General features: G+C 37.9%; 1 protein-coding gene across 5 annotated transcripts in view; it reads right to left on the bottom strand.

The window, feature by feature from the left end:
• ZBTB38 (zinc finger and BTB domain containing 38) overlaps positions 1-24,274 on the bottom strand; it is a 35,303-nt gene extending 11,029 nt beyond the window's left edge. For 3 of the 5 annotated variants that reach the window (XM_035895278.1, XM_035895280.1, XM_035895281.1), the window contains exon 1: positions 688-1,928. The gene's annotated coding sequence lies outside the window, so the exon portion shown is untranslated. Of the gene's footprint in view, positions 1-687; positions 1,929-24,178 lie in introns of those variants that run through there. The other 2 variants (XM_035895282.1, XM_035895279.1) reach the window with 2 other exon arrangements.
• Between the last annotated feature and the right edge of the window lie 3,642 nt (positions 24,275-27,916).

The raw sequence follows: 27,916 nt of genomic DNA, 5'->3' as shown, positions 1-27,916 counted from the left end.
AATATTATGTTAGCATTAGCAGATCTCCGAAGCCACCAGATGAACCGTTCTCTCAGAGCCGTAATTCTTTTCCTATTATTAGCATCCCTAACTCATTCTCTCACTTCCTGCTTTACACTTGCTATGACCGTTTCTCATCCCATGGAAAACAGCCTTTAAAACCCCATCAGCGCCTTTATCAACGCTTGTTATTAAGTGATGTTTCTCGCTTTGAAAGCCGGAGCGAGTCCCGTCTCCGTGACGGGGCACGCTGTAACTGATCTACGGTGGAGCTGGACGCGCGCGGTACAAGCCCCGTCCCCCTTTCTTATTAGAGCAAGATACGAAATAAAGGCTTTTAACAACGACATTAAACGTGAAGCGCTACTGCAGCGTTCAAATGCGACCGCCTCGTCATCCCGCACGAAATTACATAAAAGACAAGCCCCTGATGCGGCCTGTTGTAACGTCAGTGTTATTTGTCCGTCTTAAAACGGAGCCTCTTGAGACATCAAACGCCTGGCAACCCGTCAGCTGCAGATAACTTGAAGACGCTTCCTGTTTATGGGTAATAACTGTGCTCTGGGCTAAATCAAATCTCTAGCCGAGGAAGCAATGCGCATTAACCTGCAATATGATTTTTTTTTTTCCCCCAGCAGCAACAGCAACGCTTACGCAATTTCACGCTCGAATGTAGAATTAACTCACATGTTTTTGAGCTACCTGGCGAGTAAAAGCATGTCTGTGGGGTTCTCGCTAGCAGGAAGGCAGACAGCCGCAGCAGCTCAGCGGGACGGTGCGCGGGGTAACGTGACAGGTGCCATCTTCCCGCCAGCCGCGCCGCAGCGCGGGCCCCGCTGACGGCGGCGGGACGGGGCAGCAGCCATTTTGCTCCGATAATCCCCGCCGTCAGACTTGCCTGTGGGTTGTGAAACGTAGGCTGGTCCCAGCGACCCGGCTCCCCTTCGTCGTCGTCGTCTACTGACTGCCACGTTATTTTTTCGTCCCTCTGTTTTACAGCAAATGATTTGTGCTTAATTACCACAGCCAGATGGGATATTTAGCGTATCAGCCAAGTTGTTTATATGCAAGGACCGTAAATTTAGAAATATGAGGAAATGCAGCGTTCTCTACGTCCAACCCCTCGCTCCGTGAGCATCAATGCAGTCCTGTCCCCATCGTTTAGAATTCCTCTTAAACCTAACAAAGGATTTTGATTGCCTTACTCCCCTTCAAACCCTTTCTCACACGAAGAAAGAGAAAGCATTTATGGAGGTACATAGCTCCGTGCCTAACTTCCGCAACTTCCCACTAAAAAGGAAAGATTAAATATTTCCCTGAAAAAACAATACCCAAAATAAATTGCATTCGGTTACTGAAGTATAGTCACATTTACCTTACTTTACTTATCTGATATTACCTTTTTTTTTTTTTAGCATATATAGAAACTCATACAGTATCAGGAGGATGTTTATTTTAAGCAGTAGTCTTATTCTCTAATTTCAGTCTTTTGAGATTATTACTGCCTCGAGAAACAAGCACAACTATGCTATTAGTGCTTCAGAAGCGCTGACAAATGCTTACCTAGATAAAGAAGGAAGTAGCTTGATTTCATTTAGCCTCCAATATATTTGGTACATTCTTCCCATATATTCATTCTCTCTCTCTCTCTCTCTCTCTCTCTGTGCCTCTCACTTTAAAATAGTCAGCAAAACCTGTTTTCCCAGGTACTTGGAATCATGAAGCTAAGAGAAAAACTGGTCTTTCAGACAGGTAGAAAACACTTGTTAGACAAATGGGCAATTTGCTTTTGTCTTAAAGCTTCCTTGAAAATATTAATTTTGCCCAAGGCTAATCTGGGTTTATTTTTACAAGCTATTTGTGTGAGCTTTTACTGGACAGTTAACTTTGGTTTTGAATCTTAAGCCTATGAAGCACTGAATGGTAGGCACTGATTAATTTTTGAAAAAAAAATAAATCCAGACGCACAAACTATTTCATCATTGTCACCCTTGACAGGCCTGGACATTAGAGCATTGCTACAGCCCCTTCATGATAAATTCTGCTTATCATCTGAGGAAACTATTCAATATCAACATGAGATATACTATCTATTATAAGGTGGGAAGGTCTTTTTTTCCAGCATTCTGTCTTGGAACTATCATACGCTTTCCTGGTTGCTTAAAACATATGGGAAGAAACTCTTGTCAGGGAATTGTCATCGTTCCAGTGGCTGATCTATACATACACAATCCACATTATAAGATCATCTTCCCAATACTAACATCTCTGTGGAGAGCTTAATTACTGCTTCTGGATCACTGGAATTCTTATTTATAAGTTCAGCTACTGAAGCAATGAGTATCTTTTTAGCTTAGGACTCTCTGCTACCAAAAAACCATCTTTCATCTCGTGACAAACTAGCTGTTCCTGTCAGTATTCTTATGGGAGGTGGAACAAATAGTTGAAGAACACAGCAGTATTGACTGCAAAAGCAAAGTGCGTCCCGAAGTTTTCACAACCTTCTTTTTTATTCCAACCTGAGTAGCAAAGTTCTATACGCACAAGTAGGTTACTTTTAATTTTGGACTTTGTCTATTGCTTATTTACTATTGTTTCTTTATTATAGTTGAGGTGTGTATATATATATTAATATGTATTAATGAAGATTTCTGACACAAGTACCGTAAGAAGTATTTGTCACAAGTGTGTTGTCAGTAACAATACAATAATATGGATTAAATTAAACCTGTTGTAATCCTTTAAAAGAAATAAATGCATTACTGAACAACAATAAATACAAGCATCTTTTTAGATTACATTAAACAAATTAAAGGAAGATTAGGTTATGAATTCCCCCTAAATCTTAATTAAAATTGATTATTTTAAATTGTTTTGAAAAATCAGCTGCATAACCATCATTTGTATAGTAGATACCCCCAACTTGGAGACAATTTATTTGTACTTGACTACTTGATGCTCTGGCAGTCTTAATATCTATAGACAATATAACAGATTTGGAGAAAACTGACTCATCTTTTTTCTTTCTTTCTCTTTTTTTAATTGATAGGGTGTTTTCTTAAGACAACTTCAGCTCATCCACTAAAAAAAAAATCACCTTTTCTGTGACTAGTACTGCAATTAAAGGTACTAATTTCCATATATATATATATAATCTGAGCTATTTGGAATTCGGTCCCATCAGCTCCTTGTGTATTAAAAATATTCTTCAGAGTAAGAAATTCTTTATAAGGCCATCTTGGCTGCACCTAAGATTCTACGTTCCCACTATAATGTTTCATGTAAAACCAATTGCATGCAAAGAAAATGGAGCAACTGGTGCTGCACTCAAACCTACGTGAATGGACTACATATCCGTGAGAAGTCAGACAAGACTTATCTGCAGCCGCAGTCCTGATTTCAGGGTGTAAGCCACCATACAAATTATATACTTCAAAAATAGCAGTTTGCTAGTAGACGTGTATCAATTGCCATTAAACATATAAATGATTGCACATAACATCACACAAATACTATGTTCTTTTTAAACAGAAGTCCAAGTAGTTTAGCAGTGGATTACTTTTTATATGGTAAAATTGCAAGGTTATAGAGAAAATTGTCAGCAAACTTTTACTTCTTTGAAAAGTATAAAACAGTTACAAGGTTACTGAAGTGATGGTGTTTGGATGCCTGGCTGAAGTCTGATAATCTCACTTCTGCAACTCACGGCACACTTAAGAGTATTTCAGACTGCCTAGGGAAAAAAGTTCCAATGTTCCTCTCCAGTCAAGCAGTTTCAGTTCTTAAACAACAGCAGGGAACAACATATATAGCATTACCAACTCCAGCAAATTCCTCACGAGTGACAGGGTTTTGGCCAGGGCTTGACTGATTTCCTTCTCAGTGCCTAGACCAGGCCAGCCTATCCATGAGAAAAAATGCTTGAATGGACTGTCATCTTAATTGCTGTCACTGCTGGGGTCAAAGCAGCCAGTGATGCTGCTAAGGAGAAAAACACAGCTCCTCTTCACCCCTCAGGCAGACCAACACTTCACTCAGAAGTGGGGCGCAACAATGACTCAGCAGCCCAAAGCGGCTTTGCTCCCCTTTCTGTTCCATGAGCAGGGGAAAGAGCTCCTTTGTTTAACCTTTCTCCTCTTCTCAAGCATCAAGTGGAGGGAGAGGAAGGGAGAAGGAGCACAGTTACGGAGACCTGCAGCAGCTGCCTGCTCCTCCAAGTCTGGTTGAGAGGAGAGAAGCCTGGCAGAACTCATTTTGCTCTCAAACTGTGCAAGCTGTGCCTGTGCACCGAAGGAAGTCTTTCTCCAACATATGTTGCCTTCTTACAATCTAAGTGTGGCCTAATCTGCGTCCCATTAACACTAAACAGAACGCATACAAGCAGTTTTTAAAAGTATAACGATACCTTTGTCTTTCCACCAGTCTGAAAAAGAAATGAAGCAACACGAGTATCTGACATAAATTCAAATTCTTTTGCACAAAATACAAAAGCTTATGTTGTGCTGCTACTAAGAATCAGCTGACTTTACATCTTGCTATCTCTGAACAATCTCAGTATTATTTTCCATCTAAGTCTTTAATTTTTTTTTATGTGCTGCTGACAAGCCACTTTCTAGCCTCCTACACTTCTGGGCCATATCACAATCCTTAGCTAGCACAGATCAATTGCAATCATGAAGCTATGTTTACGGACAGAGTGACAACAACAGACATTTTTCTGTTGTTGACTGCTGTCAAATGTAGTAATTTAAATATTTTAATATCTTTAAACAAAAGTAGCAAATTAAACATACAAATTTTATTTTGGACAATTAGTATGTGCTATTCTGTTCCCCATTCAGTTACCAGAAAGACAAAATAAAAGTAGTTGAACCCAGCCTCTCATTTTCCACTTTTCATTTTATATACAGATGAATACCTTAAGAAGGGCCAAAAATAACCTGGACATAAGCTTGCTGGTCAATAAACAAATTTGTCAAAACTGATCTTATATATCTGAGCTTCTTTTAAACCCAGGAATATAAACAAAAATAGTACTATACAAACACTTGCACAAAAAGCACCAGTACTGTCTAAATGCTACATCCAAATCTTATTCTCAAAGTCCCTGAACAACTGCCATTTTGACTACTTCTACAGCTTTTTCTCTCTGCCCCACTGCCTTTTTCTGTTGTTGTTAGAAGACAACACTTGGTCCACAAGCAACACCGGTTTCATTTTTATTTAACGGCTTTCATTTGTCGTTGTGTAAAACAGTACAATCATACTTGCTTCTGAACGCTGGTGCAAGATTCAAATTTAGAATGCCTGAGCATTTCTGAAAGACACCATAAGCCTTCATTTTCATCCATATTTTGTCTTAAAGCAGTGCTGTAAGTATTCAGAATCTTGGAGAAAGGGTTCAATTTGCAGACCAAGCCTACCGTGCCAATTTTGTCCAGTTATTGCAGGCCCAATTTAAAGCACAATGAAAAATCACACAAGGTATTTCCACTGAAAACATGAGGGTTTTAGGTTAAAACCTTTGAGTATTAAGAATCCACATTGGGTCATGCCCAGAAATCTTTTTATATGGTGATTTTCAAGATGCATGCATTATTGTGAGCACATGGTATGTAAATGCATTGGGCTGCTTAATAAGCATTCACTGACACACATCTGCAGCTTTGCTAATGTACCTTTTATTCGTATGTGGTTGCCAAGGAAACAGGTTATGGCCCAGTATTCTACCTAAAATATACTGAGCAAGTGTTCTATGATAATTTACTTAAAATAGGTACAACTTAGATTTTGTAGCCCATTGCTTCTGTAAATCTAGGTAACTTGAATTTATCTAATTTTAATGTTTCACTGATTAGTTTAAACCATCGATGCCATCTTATTGTCTCTGAAAATCCATTACCATTTTCTACATCATACAATATTGTGTATTAAAAGTAAACTTAACTACAGAAAATATCGAGATATTTAAGAATTGAAAAGGTGTTTGGTTTTGTTTTAAATTCGGTTGCTTATCTTGTATTTTGCCTTAGTTACTTATTTCTATTTACAAGAAATCACAGCATTAATGACTGTGATGCAACAAACTGTTTCCTACACAAATTTGTGCATACACTGCCACTGAAATCAATGAAACTACTCCCTTTTTATAACATAAATAATACTCTATGATACAAAGAACTACATTCAAAATTAATGAATTAATCAGGATTTCACTCATTCTTTCATTCAAAACACACGTATCTCAAATCTAAAGCACAGATACCAGACATACTTATTTTAACCAAGATGACTATTGCACATTCACAGTAAGAAAGGAAACTGCTAATATTTGAAAAAGCCATGCAAAATGTGAAACTCTTACCTTGAAATATCCTATTTATTACAATACTATACTTGCATTTACAAAGTGCTCTTTACGGCTCACAATTCAAGAGATTTTTTACTATCCCTGATTACAGTAATGTACTAAGGTAGAGATTAGCCAGTTTTTGATGAACTACATACAGCTTAACCAAAACAACAGTATTAGAAATGGGCATTGTACTAAGAGAGTTCCTCTACCTTCATTATATGGCACAGATTTGTAATGGACTCTAGTGACTGGGATCCAGACTTCACAGAATTCTGCCAAGCTCAGGAGGTTTGCCTGCCTGCCAATATGTTTGGTTTGTACAGCTCATCGGAGGCTATAACAACCTGTTTCAAAGATCTGTTCTGCCTAATTTTGTTTGTCTGACCTCTATGGCAATAAAATTCCAGCAGGAGCTGGAAAAAAATCCAACAATATTGACATGAGAATAGGGCAATGCAGTACCATAGCAAGAACAACTCTTGGTAGAACTGGAAAAAACCCAAACATGTAAAACAGTGGTTTTAAAGTGTTAAATATTTTAGCACTATTTCTCTGTGAGTTTTAAAGATATTTTAGTTTGCTATAATGACCCCATAAACTTACCCACCTAAAATCAGGTTGTTCTTCTGTTAGAGTCTTTTAAAAGTGGTATCGACAGGTATTTTCGGCAAAACCATCTCAGTAATTTTTCTGAACTCTGTGGCTACTGTGTATCAGCCTGCAAAGGGGAAAATCCAAATTTAATGACTAAATTATTAGACAGGTACTAATTTCCAGATACATTGTGGGACTCATCTAAATTTTCCCTGGAATGCTGTAGGACTCCAAATCTACATCTGGGAGGCTGACAACATACCAGCAATAAAACAGTACCAGTAACCAAACTATTGTGAATACTGCTTCTGCCCGCATTGTTTTATCATGATTTAACCTCTGTAGTGCAAACTGGACATAATGTTTCATACTATGTTCTAGAAAGGTAAGGTAATTTTTAAGTTTAAAATAAACCACTGGGATCACTGGAAAAATTAGACTAAAACCAATCCTTGGCTCTACTTCCCTTCCCCCATCTCAACTATGTCCAAATTATTCCTCTCACATTTACCTCATAAGACATCAAATAATGGAGGCTTCACAGCTTCCTCGGTTAGTCTGGTCCTGAGTTTCACAAGGTAAAGTCAGTGGAAAACAAGTGTATTTTAAGATTAGCTTCACAGTTTGCCAGTTTAGAAAACAAATCATGGCACAGGGAGAAACAATCATCATTACTAGTCAGCTCCCTTGATTCCACATAAACTGCTGAAACCAATTACAAGTTATCCTTTATCTTAAAAGCCTCCATGTTTTTTTGCAGTCTTTCAAAGGGCCTTTTCTTTCTCCTCTTTCCATTCTGCCACTTTTCTTTTGGTCTTTTTTGTCACAGATATCACCACAGTATCTGTGATAGACATTTCTAGGCAACTCTTGTTCTCTGGAATACGCTTCCTGTATCTCTCTGCTTAAATGATTATTCATCGTTGTCAAGCATCCTGGTTTTATGTTATTATGTATCAAACATCCTAATAAGGTTATCATGTAATAATGTTAAAATTATTCAGAACAGGGCTTTGTTTCAAAGCTACTAAACAAAATTAAATTGTTCCATAGAGCAACTGCACAATCTTACACATAAGGCCTTATGACTCAGCTAATAGGCATTTATGTAGCAGCAATTAAGAATAGATAGATCCATCTTCCGTTTGCAAATATACCACATACTTTTATAAATAAAATTATACAGGAACTACAGGATCCATTACTTTGGCTTTAAAAGGTAAGAAAGTGAGCTAATGATTTTTTTTGTTGGTTGAGCTAGTACATTTTAGTCTATCTCGATTTGATTCAGTATTCTATAGCTCACATCTGCCCATAACAAAGGCCAGAATGAAAGAGAATTGCATTAAGCCATTATTACTATTTGAAATACCAATAAAGTCATATTCACAAATGACTGAAATATTGTCTTGAGTGGGAAGCTTAAACATCCCATTTGGAGGAATCCAGCAGTAGAAGATCTTATCAAAGCTAAAGGATTCCCAAATTTGATAATACTAGAATTCAAATGCAATATTACACATCATAAAGCCCTTTCAAAACATAATAAAGCCATTCACATGATAAAGTACAACAAACATTAGATGCCCAAAAGGGTTAATTGGTACCTGTTCGTTACTACCAGAGTCTAATAGTCTGACAAATATCATCTGAACACAGATAGTTTCACACTGAAAGACTTGCAGTTTCAAATCAAAATTAAGTTTAGAGGCAGAAGTAACCTTCTTAATCAGAAAGGTCATTGCAAAGCAAGTAGGATAGTGTCTGAGTGGATTATTTTTAGTTTGATTTCATTTTTACTCATGCTTTGTATAGATTTGCTGTTAGGCAGAAATGGAATTTGCATGGATAAAAGAACGCATTTAATTTATAAGAGGGAGGACTATCAACAATTAGACTTTTACGATAAAACTGAAAATAAAATAAAAAAAACCAATTCCCCCTGCAACAATAACATTTGCAGGCTGTGCTGGAGGTGTGAAAAACTGCACCTGCTCCTACATGCCCCGATTAGCCCCCTTAGCCAGAGAGAATAAAATGGATGAAGTTTACACGAGATTTCCTATGGCACCCCTGGCTATAACATTCTGACACTGCATTAGCTAGATGCAACTACCATTAAAATACATACAGCAACACACGTATAATAGTTAAACTGGAAACAGCTTGCTAATTACTAGACTCCTCCTTAATAAATAAATCAGTTTCTTGAGCTAGAAGAAATTACTGTTCACAGGCTGCCCATGAGTTTTTCCAGACTCATGAAAGCACTTGAGTTCAGTCATATTAATTACAAGAGGACTTGCATCCCCTAACAATAGAGCAAATTTGCAAATGGATTTAAAACAAGCATAGCAAAGCATGCTCATGTAACAGAGCTACACTTTTTTTAAATGCCTTGAGTGGGTATGTTTGAACACAAAGACATAATAAAAACAGTTTATCACTAAGTGCCCCATCTTTTCTAAAGATAAACATCAGCGGCAATAAATAGATTGCTTCTACATAGCATTTGCTCAGCAACTTCCTTTAAAAATAACCACACAAGAAATAAACAAAGAAATGCAATTTTGATAACTACATGTAATGGTGCACTCCATATTAACATTTCAGACAGTAAAATAATCAGAAGCAAGCTACTGGAGATAAATAAAATTACAAAAAAAAGCAAACTTTAATATGTCACTTGAGAGATGCTGTTTATTACATTTTCAGTTCTGCTTCTTTAGGTGGAACAGGGGAATATTGCACTGCGTCAAACTAATCTCATTATTATGAATCAAATGGCTTTATTATCATTATTAAGCACTGGCCTATCAAGACAGATGACAAGTCATAATTCTGAACAGTTATACTCTGCTTATTTGGAATGCACTGAACTGATATATTTAGAAATAAATGAGAATTAGTTTATATTACTGACACTGTCAAGGCTATTATTGATAATTGGCTGTGCTTCTAAATACCTCCTCTGCATTAATTTCCAGTGCTGGGTCCTCATCCACACAAAATATACTTAGTCATTTTAAAGTCAAGGACACGAAAGGAAAATGGCTACCCTGCTGCAAAAGTCTCATTGCAGTAGTGAGAGTTTCTCAAGTCATGTACAAAGGAGATTCACAAGGAGATACACTACGTTGTAAGCTCAGTGGAGACATTTAATAACATCTGATTCTGTATAAGCAGTTACCCGTGGTACATGCAAGATAGAAGTTTACTGATACTGTTAAAAATATTAGCTAAAGAGATAAATAAGGAATTACAGTATGTATAAGGTTTGCAAATTACCGCAGACCACAAGGCAGCTTATTCTATAAAAGCTTGTTTAAGATCGGACAGTTGTTCTTTTCCAGTATGCTTAAACACAGTTCTCTACCTGAACTTCAGAACGGGTCCACTATTTAAAGAAAGGTTTATTACCATTACTGTGACTGAATTCAGCAAAGATGAAAGAAGGTTTCAACATACTTCTGATTCTCCACATTTCTCAGCTGCTAAATATTTCAGTGATACTTTTATGCTTGTGATAATGAAACTATCACGTTATATACACACAGTACAAACCTTGACCTACATGCAAGACTAGGCTAAATTAAAAAAAGAAACTGGGGTACATTTCTGGAAACAAGCAGTGCAAAACAGGGATCAAGCAGTTTTTTGTTGTGTACAGCTTTATAAACATCGCATCGTTTAAGAAATGATAGCCGCATGGAAACATAAAGTGAGATCAGATTCTCGTTTAGAACTGAAAGGAAACAACTGCAAAATTTCCATTTGCATTGTGATATTGCTATTAAAGAGAATAACATCTTGCTACATCTCTACTATTGCACCTTTTAAAAGGATTTGGTTGCCAAGGAAACTGGTTCTGGCCCAGTATTAATCTGAAACAAATATATTACAAAAGTTGGTGTAAGTAATACAGTACTCATAATTCTTTTTCTTCTTAATGCTCAAATTCAAGTTTTTGTAGCTAAGGCTGTTAAGTTTTTATTTCATAACCTTTTTTGTGTGAAGTAAAACACATTTCAGTGAACTGAAACTCAGTTTAAGCTGACAGGGCCACCTATATCAATCTCTCTCTTTGAGTCCTTCTACCTTAAAATAAAAAGAAATACTGCAGGTTTATGTTTGTAGCTAATACTGAAAATATAAGCATTAAAGCATACTAATCTTTATTTAAGATTTCGCACAAAACACAAAACCGCTTTCGACAATTTAAATATTTTTCATTTTTCTTATCTACCTCAATTTTTAGTTTTGCATTTTAACTGCAAGCTTAGTAATGCTTATAGTCATCTTTAAAATGTAACTGAATCAATAGGGTTTTCAAAAATTCTTTTGTTGCATAAGCGTTGCCACGCCCTTAGTACATATGATTATTTTAACAGACATGATTGCTCTACTTTCACAATAGATTTTGTAAAAACAGATAAGAACAACTGTCATGCCAATATGTGAAGCCAACAATTTAATGTTAGGTTGTTTTCATTAACAGTTTAACACAGTTTTTAACCGAAAGCAACATTCCAAAGCCCATTTCATGTTCTTGCAACACTGACCAAGAAATCAGTAAAACATGCAAATCTCAACCTACCTGCATGTACCACTTAGTGCAGTGTTAGCATGGCAATGCACCCAGCCATTTTTATGTAAAGCGATGGAGATAAGTTCTATTCTTGGTCTTCTTGATAATTTTTTAGAAGCAGTTGTCAAAAATCAGATGGGAAGCAGCTTGAATAGACCGTGATCAGGAGAACCGAGTTTATCAATAGGGAAAGCAGGAGTGGGGGGAAAAAAAAATGTCCTCATCCAAGGTTTTCCGAAACTGCAACACAAGGTGGTTGTTTTTTTTTCTTCTCAGAGGGTTTAAAGCTCGAAGCTGACCACTGCAAAGGCCACTTGTCACATTTACTGAAAATCAGCCTATTGATATCACAGCTGAAAATATAAACTCGACAACCAAAGCCCATTGCACAACGTGGACTGCGTAAGAGTTAAAAATAGATTTGACGTGCCTCCTACCTGCATAATAAATATGTAAGTTTCAAGTGCTTTAATTCGATATTCACATTAATTAACAATACAATATACATTATTTAAACTACAGTAAACGCAAGAAGAAAAAGGGTGACACCATCTGGAAGCACAGTTTGCTTTTTTTTTTTTTCCTTTCCAAGGGCTAATAATGTAGTTTGAATGTGATGACAAGCTAACAACTCACCACATTGCAAATGAAAAAAGAATTCTTAAGGTGATGCTCAAATATCTAAGCCTGTAATGAAGCACAAACCAGTCTTCACTACTGCATGACATGGCACACAGACCATTTACATACTCACATTTGAGATACTAGGCACAGTATAATGAATTCAATACACAGCATGCACACAGCACAAGCAACGTTAATCCTGCCTGCCATTTTAGGCTTGCAGGAGTAAGATACATACTGCAGCACAGCGCTGGTAAGGGAGGAGGCAAGGGACAGCTCACCTTAAATGCAGTATCTGATTAATGTTGTAAGTGACATTGCGTATCAGCTACAGAGTCTTGGTTCAACTGGGTGGGAGGGAACAAAGAAAATTGTCATCAACTGGTGATGCAAGATGAGCTCCAGTCACTAACACTGTTAGCAAACTCCAAATTCTACAATGATACAGTAGTAGGCATTTCAAACTCTTATCAAAATCTGCCTGTGCAATGGCTGAATCCGCCTGCCGAGGAAAACAAAACAATCTTCTTGCTTATTGGAGAAACGCTGGATTGACTACAGTAACATCCTCTTGACGCAGAAAGATTTCACGTCGCACATACTAAATCCTGGATGCATTTGCGGTGCTTTCCTAATTTTTAAGTCTCAGAATTAAAAAATGAAACAAAAAGACAGTGATCGCAAAACCAGTATAACTAAAGGTCTAATGTTCACACAAATAAAACATTTCTTTTTCTTTCCTTTCTGTATTCTCTCTTTTACAGTCCATCAAAATCCTGAGCAGTATTGACAAACCACATGAGCACAGGGTCTGACTGCATGATCAGCTGTCTGTGTCTACGCTACACCCTGTTAACCACAAGCAGTGTTAGAGCTAAATATATCTGCAATGCAGAAACGGTAGGTGCTATGTGGTATACAATTCTGATTAATTACAAAATATTTTTCTATCCTCAGATATAATAAATATGAGAAAATTTGGTGCTGATCTCTGTCTGGCACGGTATCTGTCAGACTTGCAGAACATAAAAGCTATCCTAAGTATACTGACCTAGATAGCACTAAGACGACTTAAGCAGCGTACAGGCATACTCACTGTCAAAGCAAGGAAAACGAAACAATGATTGTCTAATCAAACTGAAAGCAACAACTCACTACCACAGTATGAATTCCAAAATGCTACGTACTGTATATGCACATCTCATGTTATTGGAAGATGCAAAGCTCCTTTGTTCCCCCCCCCCCAGGCTTTTCTTAGCTACGGTTGCACAATGACATTCTGACATCATGGAGGTCAATGCAGATACTAAAGTGCTGTTGTCTTTAAGAAAAAAATAATTTTGAAATACTAAACCACAGCTGCAAAAATAATAATAATTAAAAATTTCACATCACCTGCTTAACATCTTTCTGTTACCTTCCGAGATTAATAGCATGCACATTGTTCAGCCGCATACGTTAAATTGATATCACCCTCTGCACAGACTGCAAGAGTAATTGTGGGAATTAGATTTTTATAAATAAGTGTTAAAAAAGGCTTATTTTCCAGAAAAATTCACAATACAATCAAATATTTTGCATATAATGAAAAATATACAGAGGAAAAAAGCATTACAAAACTGCTAATCTGTATTTTTTTTAAAATGCCTAATAAGGAAAACTGGTTTTATTTTCCTCATCACTGTCCCCAACAGCAGAATGAGAGAACCGTGCCGCGATTTTGTATAACCTGAATTACTTTCCCAGAAGGCTAAATCCCATCAGGTGAGGTAAAACAAACTGTAAGATCTACCTGTTCAGAGAGCAGAATCCCACACACACCATTTCAGTGACTTCTCACAGCTTCCTATCTCTCTACCCGCAAATACCACAAGCTGATACCCAACACACGAACAGAATTCTGAAGATTAACGTGTGAGCTCTGAAAATACTTCACTGAAAGATTTCTTCAGGTAAATATTGTTTACCATACATGTAAGTGAATATAAAGGGCCAACTGCTGAAATAAATAGATCCTTGTGAGGCCAGATTTCTACAGAGAACCGCTATGTTGCATTCGACCTGCTAATACAGCTGAGAAAGAAAGTAGCCAAATTTTCAGCCACATATTCTTTCTCTAGGAACCCTACGATTTTTTTTTTTTCTAAAAGGGCACCCATTTTTAAAGTGAAAACTAATACCAAGTATTCTGTTAAATCCAAAAATGTTGCACAGCAACAATTAGACTGCTGTATGTACATACTTACTACTTGTAAAAAAACAGACAATCTGATTTTGATTTTTATTTTCCCTCTTCTTTCTTTTTTAACAATTAAATAGGTATCTATTTAATTTGGAGGTTTTTCTTTGGGAAGTTATTTGGCATTTTGTTCTCTCATTTTAAAGGCTGGGAATGAGATGATCCTAACAGTCAGTGCTTTAAAATATTCAGAATCCCCTTCCATAAATAGCACATCTGTCACACAGAAAGGGAACCCAGCCAGCAGAAAGGCAGACCAGACCAGCAAAAACAACTGCTATTCCAATACATGATTACAAAATAAGTTAGCATTTTAGCAACCCTTCATTTGGATTTTTTTGTTTGTTTTGAGCTTCTTAAACTAAGAGCTGCCTGATTATATACATGCCACCCTATATCAACTTTAAATTAAGAATGTTAAATATGGATAAGTTTTGAGGGGTTTTTTAATGTTCATCTCTTAGTCAAACGTATACTATCAAGCTCATCATGCCCCATTTAAAACCACGGCAAAGCTCCTATAGATTTCAAGAAGGAAAGATTTGGACCTTATATAGCAGTCTGTTAGGTTTATGAGAAAGTATATTACAATTTCAGACCCAAGTGATAGGTTTGTTTAAAGATAATGATTTTCAGCAAAAGACAGATTTCAGTGGAGTCTGATAACAAATATATCTGTCCCTGCATTCTTGAGGTTAGCATTCTCATTCTCCCACAAAAGTACTGTTCTGGGAGAGACACAGCAAAGAGTTTTGGGTTGTGTGATTTAGGAAACATTAAAAGCCTGCTGGCAGTAAATGCAGCAGAAGAATAAACATCTTGCAGTAAACAGAGGAGTGAGCTTGTCCAAATCTTTATGCATACCTCTTGCTTTAATAGGCCATTTTCAGTGCTTAGTAATAATTTTCCAGGCTTAGATTTGCAATGATTTTGCTTCAGACTCAACATAATTTCAGTTCAGAAATCAGATTCTAGGCCCTTCTACAGCTGCACGATACATGGCATAGTAAAAATTGCACTTGTAGGTTGCACAAAGTAGGCTGAAATTTTCAAGGTAAAGATATATTCACTCTGTTATGGTAAATCCCAGTTTCTGACTGAGAAATAAGCTCTAACCTAATTTGTGCCGCAATTGTTACAGTCCCAAGGCACTGGCTCTCCTGATTTTTGATTACAAAATTCCCTGCCTCTGCTGGGTCAGGACTATCTCAAGCTATGAGCTTGTGTCAGTTCTTTATTCAATCAGCTTAAAGCGAGGCTATTTCAAGTATCCTCGCTGGATCTCACAGGCTGTTTGTGCTGTAACCTTTCCCACTTTCAAGCATCCTACTTGTAAACATGGTTTCTCTTCCTCTATTTATCACCACTCAAGGGCAACAATATCTAACCTAGCCTCACATACTATAGCTTATCAAAACCGGTGAGGAATGAGGAGTCCCAATGTCACTTTGTATTGCAGCCTCCACCTTGTGGTATATAGTTTCTTAGAGGAAAAGTTCTAGTCTTCCAGATTGATCGTTTGGAGAGCAGAAGCAAAAGGAGATAGAGTGTGGAAAGACAGACATAAAGTCCCTAAAACTGTACTTATTTTTGTCTGAAAGTATTGCCACACCTTGTCATTCTAAGAAGGAAATACATGAGGGCAGTCTGGTAGACTGGGAACTCTGCCAAGGACCAACCTTGTAGCAGTAAATATCTGGAAGACTAGCAGACTTGGAGGAAAAAAAAAATTATGATAAACACTTTCAGTTTTATATGGATCAGCTCACTTCTGTCTTTATTCAACATGGGCCCAAGCTGGACCAAGAGAATAAATTGTCCCTCTAGCTATAGAGGACACCCTGGATGTTGGAATTATGCTTAATAATATATAAATGAATGAACAGACATACATATGCTTGGGTTCATTCCCACCTCGGTACTTCACTTTTTGTGTTTGTTTGTCAAGTAAATGAGCAACATACAGAAAACAAAGCATAGAATCAATCCCAGCCCTCAAGAAACTGTAGTCAACTGTTCTATGATACCATCCCTGCAAAGTAATGACAAGGGGACATGAAGCACAGCTGGGAATCCAGGGTGGGCGTTTCCAAAATTGCATACCAGAACCAGTTAAAGGCTTTCAACAAACCTGCTCTTGGAATGATTGTTTCAGCCTCTGAATTTAGCTGCATCAATTTTATTTGCCTCTTCATTCCACTAGTGCCATTGCAAAAAACACCTTGTTCGTGAATACTCACTTTGAAATTAGAGCTATTTTGGAAAAGAAAAAGCACACCCTTGATCATGAACTAAATTCTCTGACCCAACACTCACATTCAGGAAAGCATCCATATACCCAGACATTCAGGCTAGCAATGAACTGGTCAAATGCCTTTCATCCAAAATCCTACTGCTCACTACATGACTTAGAAGCTACTTTCTTCAGTACTGAAACCTCAACTATTTGTTGTTGCACTGTAGAAAATAAGGCGGGGGGAAGGACAAAAAGGACTGATGATAGAATCTCAACAGTTTGCCTTTCTAGAGCCGAAGTAAAGCACTTTTATACCTGATCCAGCTAACATGCCCTGGACTTCCATTTGTGTACACATGTAGCTCAAGTTGCCCCAAGGATACAGACTAAATCAGTTGAGTGCTGACAGTTTTCCCAGGCTTTCCCACAATTCCTTTTGTGCCTCTGTATGGCTAAAAAAAAATCTTCCATTATTTGTTGGGACAGAAAACAGTTGTTCTTAGTTATTCCTACACATGATTTACAGACCTTCATTCTTAATTGCCACACTCACATAAACAAACCATTGAAATTAATATGTAAGTGGTCTAAGATGCAAGTTCAAAGTCCTGCTATTCCTGTTAGATGGGGAGGTTTTTCAGCACTATTGAATTAAAAGCAGAGCAGTAGTTAAAGACAATTCCTCTCATAAAAGGCATATACTGAGAATCTACAAAAATAGCAAATATCTGAATATTATGAAATATATTCTGATATACTGCATTGTATCAATGTGTATTGAATCTGCACTATGAAAAAGCACGGGCTTGCCTAAACTGAAGAATCACAGACAAGTCATGTATTAAGATATTTTGAGGTGCTGTATATGCTTTTTAGTTGAACACTTCTAACAGTCACTTAGGCTAGTACTCTATAAACTATAGACTACTTAAGGATTCGAACACCTGGGGTTCACTGTAAACAAATGGCAAAAAGAATTTCTTAAAAAACTGTAAATCCATCCATAGAATCTGAAGAAAGTGATGCCTTTATAGATATTTGCACTCACCTTTGCAGGTTGTATTTCTGTATTTTCTGTGTAACATGACACTCAAAATAGTTCGCAATAACAAGTGGCTTTGTCTTGGTTTTCTCTGAATAGTGCTTTAATTACTGATGAGCATGGTCTCTCCCTCTAATTATAACTTCTAAGGCCCTATTTGCTTTCTAAACTGCTGCCAGACACTATGCCAAAGGTTTCAAATTTCTGTCTCCTATCACTCTTGACTAATTTACCTGATTAGTGAATCTAGGTATTGTATTTTTACTCTGTTCTTATCAATTTTATTTTTCACTGTACTAAATGGCACAACTTGTTTGATGCCCATACCTACACTTTTCCTGTGATTCTCTTGTGTTGATCAGCACTTCCATGTTCACATCACCTCTTTCTTATGCAGTTTAAGGGGCAGACTTTTAATTTAGAGGGTAACAGACTCAAAGTTTTGATACGGAAAGAGGCTTCGCTTAGTCACATAAAATCCTGGAGAGAGAGACAGACATTTTAGCCAAATCATTCTTATTAATACCAGACAGTAGACAGGAAGGGCAATAAGAATCAGGTTGAAAAAAAGGAAGTTTCTTAGAGCAATCAACAAAAATCTATTCTTTGCAAAAGGAAGTTCAGCCATTTTATATCTTCTGAGAAATAAATCAGCAGAAAATTTCCTTTTATAAACTCCTGATTAAAGTTACTTCTGAAACATAGGACTTCAGGCATGATTGGTTTTGTGGACATGGTCTCTCTTAATTATTGATCCCCCCAAGTTTGAGTGGGGACTATTCAGCTATTTTGAAGAACAGACAAGATGAGACTAGCACACATTTCTCACTACTAAAAATATTAAGAAATAAATTTTGAATAATACAAGTACCAGAAAAAGCAGGTGTAGGAAGCTGAAGTATGTCAGCACATGAGAAAACGTTTTGGAAGCTCCAAGAAAACTGTGTAGCACTTGGTAAAATCAAATGTCACATAATAGGACAGAAAAATCTCACTTCCTAAAACCCATGTGTATAGATGACTGTCTCACAGCTCCAAACAGTCTAACAAGTGTAGAATCAGAGCAACAGAAAATCCATTTCAAGCTTACTTGCTCAAGCTCAGCTATCCATATGCTGCTAAGTGTGGGCTGCTGTGAGGCCAGTAGATCTGCTCAAGCCATTTCTCCCAACCAGTATGGTTGTGAAGCCTGTTCCTTCGTTTTAACTCTGCTCCTGACAAATGGGAGGGGAGTTCTAAGCCTTTGTCTTCCAACTGTTAACCTGGTACAGGTAACCAAAACCCAAGAGCATTAACTATGAACCGCAGACTACTGACCTTTTCCTCCAATGGCATAGACTGAGATTTGTCTACTACCACTCTCTTACACTGCTATCATTTCCATGGTTAAGGATGATTTATATTCCCAACTAGAAAGGTACCTCCTTTTAAAGAGGCTGTTCTACAAATCGCATCTCTCTGAAGTCTGAACTAGTTTAGCCAGAACTGAGGTCAGTGTAAATGAGGCCCTGTTCAAAAAGCTTTTAGTTCTAGATCACTTATGAAATTACATCATTTCTCTTCACACAAACTCTGCAGCTCTTCCATGTTTCACAACTGAAACTGTTCTTCTGATGGTATGAATGAGTCAGGAAGAGAAACAGACACACTAACAGGAAGTTGTACCCCATTAAGTCCTTAGGAATTTCAATGAAATTTTAGGAATAAAGCTAGTGAGCAATGATAGTGCTTCATTAGAGTGCAGTTGTACAAAAGGCTCTATTAACAATAATAGTACACTTTACAGCATGTTTTATCTAACAATCTCAGAGATCATTACAAACATTAATTGAGCCTAACTACAGCCTGTGATAAATTAACATTATTATGCTAATTTTATGGATGGAAAGAGAAAAAGATGGAGAGGTTAAGTGATTCACTCAGGAACAGAACCCAGAACCACATGCACAAGTGGATTATCCCAACCAAGAAGAATTGTTATCAGACAAATGGAAGTGGGATATCAGATACAAACATTATAAAAGGCTTCCAAACCCATGATATAATTACTCTGAGGAAGTGCTCACCAGAGAAGGAAATAGTGTTGCTGTGGACTAACAGCAGGTAAGTTTCTTTCATTTGTTATTTTACTTTGCAATTTTCACTGGACCTTTGCAGAATCATTCATAGCCACCAAGAATTTCTTACTGATTATGTTGGTTTACTCAGCTTCGAATCTAGAAATGGAGGATATTTTAAGTAATGGCCACTAGGCCTGAAGTAAACATCTGTGTTATTCACATTATTTATGACTTCAAAGAAGACGACAGCATGACTGTATCCACTTTTCTTTAAAACATCAAGCTGGATACAGAAAGAAGGGCAAAACAGTTAAAATATTAAAATGTCTCTCCAAGTACCATTCCAATCTCCTTCAACATTTTCAGCTCTTGGAGGTAAAAAAACCCAAACAAACATTTAAAAGCTGTTTTGGCTTCCTTTCCTTACTGAATATCCTGGAAAACATTTAATCTGGCACTCATTAATCTTAATCTGATTTAATATAGCTCACAACAATATGTGCAACAGTTTCATCTTTACCAAGCATCAGGGATCCTATTCCAGACAAAAATAATCCTTAGTCTTTCTTCTATCCTTGATACCATCCATCACTTGCTCCTTACACTGACAGTTTGTTTCACATGCTTGCTTGGTTTTACTACCCTTTGTACTGCCTTTTCAATGATTCCTCATCTGTCCATATTTGATAAATTCTGGAACTTCAGAAGTTTCTAGAATACCACAATCTTTATGCAAATGTATCTTGTTAGTGCCAAAGCAAATTATTTTAATTAAGTCCTTAACAGATTACTCAATATTAATGGCAAAAGAAAGCAAATGTTCTCTTATTACTCATTGTTGGATATTCGTAAGTAATTTATAAAGTGTATTTTTCCCCTATAATATACTGAATAAATTATTGATGATGACAATTTTCTCTCTTCATTAATCTTCTTAAAGGTTTCTTACCTGCTGATGTTGAAGATACCTCTTATTTGCTGGGCAGTTCTGGCATTATCAGTTCTTATGAAAACGTTCCCCCCTTCCTCATTTAATAAAAATGAATTTAGCATAACATAAGAGCTAGATACTAAAGACAGGAAGCAGATCCAGAGTAACCAACTGCAGTACAAGCTTCCTCAGCATGCCTAAATCCAGATCTGGAGAGAACACCTTAATGATGAAGAGCACGACTTAGTCTCCGTTTCTAACTAATCACTATATTCCCTGCTACAAGTATGATCAATCGCGAGAGTTTTTTCTTGGAGATTTCACTTAGTGGGTTAAATATTTCAGAAGTTAATATCTTCTGAACACTGCTGGTTCAGATACATACCAGAAGACGATATTTGAAAAGAACAATAGAAATACTAGGCAGTAGAAAAACCCAAAACAACCAATCAGTACTAAATGGGCTGATCATCACACAACTAAGTTGGCAGAGTCAATCACAGAACACTTAGGTTTTGACCCTCTCCTCATTCACCATGAGCTGAAAGTAAACCCTGTATCCAACACCTTTGGGTCTAGATGAGTGCGTTTGCTGCTTTGTTTACTTACGTAAGAAAGGCTTAAAGAACTACAGCTATATCTACATTGCCAGTTGCAGGATGTAACTGCAGCAGCACCTTCATGCCTGAGCTAGTTTGGGTGGTAGAACTAAGAACCACACAAATTCCCAGGATCCCAGACAGACCTGGTGTGCTCACAGTAAAAACCCTAACCCTGGTGATCTTTCAACCAGACTTCCGCAAACACTTGAGGCTGAAGCTGTGTCAGCCACCCTTCTCAACACAAGGTGCTTATTCCTGCCCCAGATAAATCCACACCTTACTGTCTTCAAGAACCAACTTCATTACTCCTGTTCATTCTGGTTCACTGCCTTGCTGCACAAACGCTTGCGCTGGCACAAGAAAGAAGTGTGGGAACAAGTACCTGTGGTTGGGGAGGAGGGAGGACTGCTTCTTTTGGGAAGTAGCTCCTCGAAAAACTAACATCTTCATTGTCACTGCAATCTCTTAACAGTCTTGTAATTACCTTAGACTAGGAGGAGCCAGTCAGAGACCACATTGCAACCACCACCTGGTCCTTGTCAGAAGCAGCAAGGGCTGGCTGCTCACTAAGGGAGAGGGGGATACACCACAGCAAGCAGAGCAGAGACCTCACCAGACACCATCGTACTGTCCTAAAATAAGGGAGCAGGGCAGGCTAGGAGTAGTAGCCAGGGTCAAACCAAATCATTGGGCAAGTTCATGGCAACGAGGCAGGTCCAAGGCCAGGCTGAGAAGTGGATCTGCAGGTCAGACACAGCCCTGTGACTGCCAGGCAGGTCCGCGGTGCCAGAGCAGGGATGAGGTCAAGCCAGCCTATGGGTCAGGATGAGGCCCAGCCTCATGATCACCAGGCAGGTGTATAATGGCATAAAGGTCAGACTAAGAAGTCAGTCCACAAGTCTGAAATCAGGACAGCCCACAACAACACAGATTAACAGAATCTACAGGCATTCTTCTAGTAAATATAGGTACACCTGAACTTAAATAGAGCCCTGGGCCCAAGGGCAGGGGTGTGGGGAGGCCCCAGGTGGGGCCAGTAAAGGCTTATTATTGTCTTCCAGGGCCCTGACAATCCTACTCTTCCCCTTTTCCTGTGTCCTGTTCCTCCCACCCTCCTTATGCTAGCCTTACTGCTTGTGAGGCTGCATGTTGAGTCAGACCAGCCCACCAGTTCAACTGAAAACTAACCCTCTTTTGGTAAGGTTATTTCTGGTTATATTAGTGAGCTCATCCATCTCACCACATTGCTGTATGAACACTACAAGCAGGGCTACGGAGGCAGCTGGAGGATGTGGCTTGGGGTTGAGAATCAATGGATGGTGGCAGTATGGTCTAAGCAGGGTCTATGCCACTTCTGAAACTACATCCAGAGTTTTCTGGGATAGTTTGGATATGGATTTTCATACTGCAATTACTTCCTAGTTTCAGAGTTAGGTATACTGCAAGTGTTGCTTGTAAGTTAAATTCATTTTTAAATTTATATAGCTCTGCTCAATAAACTATAGGCAGCTGGACTAGATGATTGTTGTAGATCCCTTCCAACTGAAATATTCTATTCTGTTCTATTCTACTGTATTCTACAGACACAGCTGTGGATGTACCTACATTTGCCTAAAAGTGCTAGAGGACACTCACTGTCTTGAAGAGCGTAGTCTAGAGAAGAAACATTAAAAAAAAGGAGAACCAGGCACGAGGAAGAAGAAACGGAAAAGGAAACAATGTTGGTTTTTTTTTTTTAAAATCAGAGCTTGCTTTTTCTTTCCATGCCCTGTGTAATAATCCAGCAATGGAATACAAATTAACATTCATGTTTTTTTAAACAATAGCCTTTGCGTTCCAAGCCACACTGACAAAGCAGAACAATCCAAGCAAAACATGCTCACAAAATCTTTTGCCAGCAATGTGCTAACCAGCTTTGTTGGAAACATCTAATGCAAGTGAATCTGTTCTGGAAAGTAATCATGTAAATTCAACTTCTCTTTACTCAGCTGAGAATCTATTTCCTTCTTTCTCAAGCTGAACTTCAATCTGTTACATCATGCAAGTTCAGTGAAGTCATTACGGTCCTGCTGTAAGTGTTACTGAAGCTCTAGGCCTAGGAAGCCAGGCTGAACTTACACTAGTAAGGGCATAACTTGATTTCTAGGATCTCTCTTACCAATGAAAAAGGCAGTGAAAAGCACACTGCTTCACTGTCAGAGACCACACTATTCTCTGGGCTTGCGAATACAGAAAACAAGACCTATCACCAAAACCTATCACCTTTTGATTTGAAGATACTGAGAGAGAATACTCGTGATATACATGATACCAGCTTTACTTCAGAGTAGAATCGCTAGAAGGTAAAAATATATATAAAAGCATGCTTTCTCCTGAGGTATCTAAAATTTGGAAAACTAATCCCATGACTGCAGTTACTGCCAGCAGATGTCAGCTCCTGTGGAAGAGAACATATCTGCTGGTCTATTAAACTGTTGTCTAGTCTCCACCCTATTCAGACCCAAGGACTATTTTCAATCAGCATGTGTAAATTCTCCCAACCTATCTTTACATGTGGGCAAAACCGCATTGCCTGAGGGTGCTTCCTGGAACTAGTGCTGAAAAGCTTTGCAGGACAGTAGAACATACGTAGTGAAGGCAAGCTCGAAGATACACTCCAAGGTGTTTCTGTCTACATTCTCTGAAATGATAACCCATCTACAGCTGTCATCACTCTGAAATCCTCTATAAATCGTCAGAAGACATCCTCTCCATTAAAAATGGAGAATATATGAATAGATCATAACCAGGAGTAACAATCATAATCCGACGAAGGGAAAAGGATCAGAACAAGGACAATTGGTCTCTACGTCCCTTTTTTCTACATGACACATAGTTTTCAGCCATTTCAAGCCTGTGGTTACTCACCGTGGGAAAGCAGCTTGGCTGCTTCTCCTGTTTGAGCTTCTCTGCTGCTACAAAATGGACCAATGTTCGGACAAATGCAGAGGAAGAGCAGGGACAAAAAAGCTAAAGCATAAAAACACAACAAAGCAAAATAGCAGTTTTAGAACTCTCATATGGGCGAAGGGGAAAATGTTGTAAATGAGTTACATCCCTCATTAGCTTTTGCCTACTTGACAGAAATTCCACTGGCATTACCATTTACTTTCATCAGGAGGAGCTCTATTGGAAAAAAGGATTTGAAGCTTCTGGGATGCTTAGCGTCCTGTTCAATACCACTTGCTGAGCATACTTGCTTGAAAAGGTCTGTGGTTGCCTTAGCTGGTGGTCTATAATCACCTTACTAATGATTAAACTGTGCCAAAATCTGGTATTAACTAAAGGTTTATCAACTGGATAAACTCTGCCTTTAAGAGATACAGAAGTTACTATGATTATAACAGCCACCGTAAATCTGCATTGGTGACTGAATTTAGGACCACCTGCTCCTAGGGCTATAAACCCAAAGAAGCCATAGAAAGGGAAAACTGAAAACTGCTTCCTGGTATCCAGGGGTGCAAAAGACTCTTTGCCAGGGCAACAAGCACTTGTGAACAAGACACTCAGCAGAGAGACCCCCTCAATCGCTCTACTCATGTTACCAAAATTCTGTAGAGACGACAGTTTCCACCACTATTCAGGTTTCAATTTGCGGTTATTCTAAATCTGGTACTGTATTTGCAATGCAGTTAAGTGATACTCAGAACAAACTGCTTCATACTGTGTTACTCCAATCTTCAAACAGACAGCACTTTTTTCCATCTATCAGCTTGGACTTTCCCCACCTCCCTGTAGCTGGACTCTTCTCACCTTCTCCCTCCTCCCCTGTTTCAACACTGTGCATAACAGGATGAAATACAAAAAGCAGCAGGATTTCAGTTTATTTATGGTGGGAAAAAAATTAATAATTAAACCCCACATATTTGTTGTTTTATTTTCTAGTATTTGACATAATTTTAAACTTCCACTGCTAATATGGACTTATGGTATCATTATACAGTTTGTTTTCATATTTTTACATAGCATTTCAGCGATGCTGAAATGTGTACATCTCTGGATATAGATACATATCTATACTATACTATACTTACAGTAGGTGTGAATGTACACTTCAGAGTTCCTGTGTTGTTTCTGACATCCTGTGATGTTTTTTTCACTGAACTCTAGGTTTAAACAAGCACTTGGGAAGGTGCAGTCCCACCATAAGTCTGAAAGGCTGCCCAGAGCGGCCCAGCCCACGGACCTCCATGGTGGCTGTGCAAGGGCACTCGTGAGCAGTGCTGAGCTGGCAGCTCCGGGCAGGTGCTTGCCAGGCACCAGGCACCACTAGCCTCCGAGCAGGGCTCAGTTTACACACAAACCTTAGGCCATTTTTTTCCAAGTCATTACTTGGATACCATTCTCTCTGTTCACACTATACTGTGAGGTAGGAAACCGTTTTTTCCCCATCATACCTAAAATTCAAGGCTCATCCCAACTGGCAAAGTCGAGCTCATTATCAGCTGGCTTTAGTTTTCAGTTCCTGTGCTAATCGTGCTGTACTTATGATATTAAGCTAAAATAAATGCCAAGCTGAAAACAGCTTATCTGCTGCCTTATCACGGAAAAAATGTGATTGGCACATACTTCCTCATTTTTTTTGTACTTCAGGTTTCAGTGAAGGATCTCATTGGTTCATCTAAACTCACTGCTAAATAAGCAGTTTTCTTCTTCTCTTTTTCATCTGCCTGTTAGGTCTGCAAAAGATCACATACGCAAGGCCACTGCTTTCTAATTTAAATATCACAAGTTAAGCATATAGGTATGTAGTGAATCATACAGTAATGCAGCAGTTACTGAAATTTTATCCTGAAGTACAGTGTAAATTTCTTTCCTCATCACAGCATCATGGGATAGGATTCTGGGATCCTATCATTAGAAAGGATATTAGCTTTTATTTTAAAATTTATTTTAAAATTATTTTTAGTTTCACAGATGTATATCAAAGCTAAAAGCACACATACCCTAAAAGGTTAAATGTTAAAAAGGTAAGTGAACACCAGGTTTGCTTTCCTTTAGTTTTATAATCATTTTAAAGCTGACAATTCATTCTCTGGTGTACATACTCATGAATGGGTCTCTTGGGGTTGACAGTGCTGGAAAAAATTTTCAACAAAAATTACTCTAATTTTTCAAATTTCTATGTCTAGGTAGCACCTCTAAAAATGAAAACTCAAAGACTTTTTTAGCTTTACCTTACTCCAAAAGCCAACCTCTAGACTTTTCAGGGGATACAGTGAATGTGGGGAAGCAGGAGGTAAAAAATACGTCCTTCCCTCAAGTACAGCCACTTTTAGAGGTCTTACAAGAACAATGTATCAGCCTTGTTAGATGAAGAACTCATCACTTTAAATAAATAAATAAATAATGATTCGTATTCCTAATTTTGATGGATTTCAGAATTCAACAGTAAAAGGGACAAAGTCACAAAACCCCTAAAATCTTGATAAAAGCTTCATTGTTCTAAATGTAATGAGTAAAACCAAAACAGTGTACATCTTTTCAAATATTAAAACCAGTTCTGATACTTGATTCTGCAAGCTGATTTTGCACTTGGAAAGGCTGAGTTTCCCCACTTACTTTACTGCTTTTATTTTCCTATCTAACAATAGTTACCTGCAGCTGGATTCCACTGTATTCTCTATAATCATCAATTTTACTACAGCCCAATGAAAGTAGGCTTCCATTTCTTTTAAAATAAATCCAGTTTTAGATCTCCTTTGGCAAACCTGTAGCATTATCACACGCCAACTCATACTTGGTCTTCTACTTGATCTTGTTTCATAGTAAGCTTCATAGTAGTATGGCCATAATAACAAGGATCTGAAAATTGTTAAAGTCAAACAAGTCAACTTGCTTTAAGTTCCAGCCAGTGTCATAAAAACGCTTTGTGCAGGAGTATCCAAGGCTTTCTTCTTTATTTTACAGTGATGATGATCATACTTTCTTAGAAGGTGAAAGAACTAGAGTTTTATATCTAGGATCAGTCACCTAACTCAGTTAACTAAATAGCTGCTATGTCATTACTGTTTGCCATGTGGTGAGTAAGTGCACCAAATCTTTGCCTTTTTAATAGCTTGGTTTGCAGCTCTTTCTTTCCCTGACCACAGGGTTAAAGCACAGTGCAAACAACAAAACAAGAAAGACTGATAAACATAAAATAGTGTTATCAGGGTGTCTTCCAACAGCTGTTACCAGAAGTAGCAGAAGATGCAAACTCATTTGCAGTCCACAAATAATGATAGTTTTTCTGGCCTTTTTATTTGAGCTATTTAAATGGCTGGCATGTTCTCTTTCTCTGCAGAAGAGGCAGTAGCTAATTACAATGATGATTATAAGAACTACAATTAAAACAATTCCAGCTGTTCTGGTAAAAGTAGTTCCAATCACAGTAGGTCAAGGAGGTTCTGTTTCAAATATATCTTCTGGTCTTTCTTTTATGCCTTCTTTCAGTAATAGGCAAATATCTTTAAGCTTTGTTATAATCCAAGCACAAATGATGACTTGCTGTTTCACTGAGTGCAACAGTGGTAAATATCGTAAAGGCCAGCATATGCAGCAAGACACTGGTTAAATGCCATCAAAGTAAAAGTTCTTCTCCCACTTGCTACTTCTACTGCAGAG

Source organism: Egretta garzetta, unplaced genomic scaffold (assembly GCF_000687185.1).
Source record: "Egretta garzetta isolate BGI_Z169 unplaced genomic scaffold, ASM68718v1 scaffold425, whole genome shotgun sequence".
In the NCBI taxonomy this organism is placed as follows: Eukaryota; Metazoa; Chordata; class Aves; order Pelecaniformes; family Ardeidae; genus Egretta; species Egretta garzetta.
Note: the sequence above shows the minus strand (reverse complement) of the source record. Positions and strands in the feature narration are given on the sequence as shown.